The sequence below is a fragment of the Austrofundulus limnaeus genome, unplaced genomic scaffold (assembly GCF_001266775.1).
Source record: "Austrofundulus limnaeus strain Quisiro unplaced genomic scaffold, Austrofundulus_limnaeus-1.0 Scaffold11, whole genome shotgun sequence".
Taxonomy (NCBI): Eukaryota; Metazoa; Chordata; class Actinopteri; order Cyprinodontiformes; family Rivulidae; genus Austrofundulus; species Austrofundulus limnaeus.
Window position 1 is genome coordinate 2,972,008 of NW_013952413.1, and position 1,295 is coordinate 2,973,302.

Below are 1,295 nucleotides of genomic sequence, written 5' to 3' on the forward strand. Positions count from 1 at the left end.
ATCCTACAGATGGACAATGACCCAAAACATAAAGCCAAAGCAACCCAAGAGTTTATTAAAGCAAAGAAGTGGAAGATTCTTGAATGACCAAGTCAGTCACCTGATCTCAACCTAACTGAGCATTTTACTTGTTAAAGACTAAACTTCAGACAGAAAGGCCCACAAACAAAAAGCAACTGAAAACCGTCACAGTGAAGGCCTGGCAGAGCATTTAAAAGGAGGAAACACAGCGTCTGGTGACGTCCATGAGTTCAAGACTTCAGGCAGTCATTGACAACAAAGGCTTTTCAACCAAGTACTAGAAATGAACATTTTATTTACAATTATTTAATCTGTCCAATTACTTTTGAGCCTCTGAAATGAAGGGGTTGTGTTTAAATGATGCTTTAGTTCCTCACATTTTTATGCAAACATTTTGTTCAACCCACTGAATTAAAGCTGGAAGTCTGAACTTCAACTGCATCTGAATTGTTTTGTTTAAAATACACCGTGGCAATCTGTCTAGAACCAAAATTAGAAAAACGTCTCTGTCCAAATATACATATGGACCTAACTGTTGATGCCCTCATTTGTTTCAGCTGACAGTTATTTTTCACAGTTAAACCACAAAGAGGCAGAATGTTCACAATGCTAACACTGCAGCCATTAAATGAAACAACTTGATGTGGTTTCCTTGTTCTTTACAACTGCAGCTCGAGCCTGCATGAGTGGCATCATTTGTTCTGTGCAAAATCAGCTCAAACAGAAACCGGGGCACAGAGGGACCAGAAAGTCCCCTTCTTAAAAGGAAAATTATGGGTTGTGGCAGAATAAAATCAACACTGAGCTCCTGCTCTTTTCTCTGTGCCTGCTGATTGTGCTCTCAAGCATGGCACTCACACACACATGTGGGGAAGACTTTTACCTATACGTCATTAACCTGCAAACCTGAACCCTTACTTTTTTTTTTTTACCGTGTCCTGTCCAGCAGTATGAATCTCAGAATTGGTGTCTGAGTGTCAAAACGAGACCCAACAATTTTACTCTCACAAGTGCAACATAATGGCTTTCATCATGATGCTACATTTGATATACTGTATATTTAAACTTAATTAGAAATTCTTTTGGGATTGTTTTTATATAACGGATGTGGAGATGGAAAAGAAAACAGAAAAGAAAAGGAGAAGAGAAACAAAGCGATGTTAGTAGAGAAGAGAAAGAAGCATAAACACAAGGTGACAAGGGCGTAATCACCATCCTAAAAGTGAGGAGGGACACATTTTTTAAAGGTCTTGTTTTTCCTGCTTCGGTTGAAA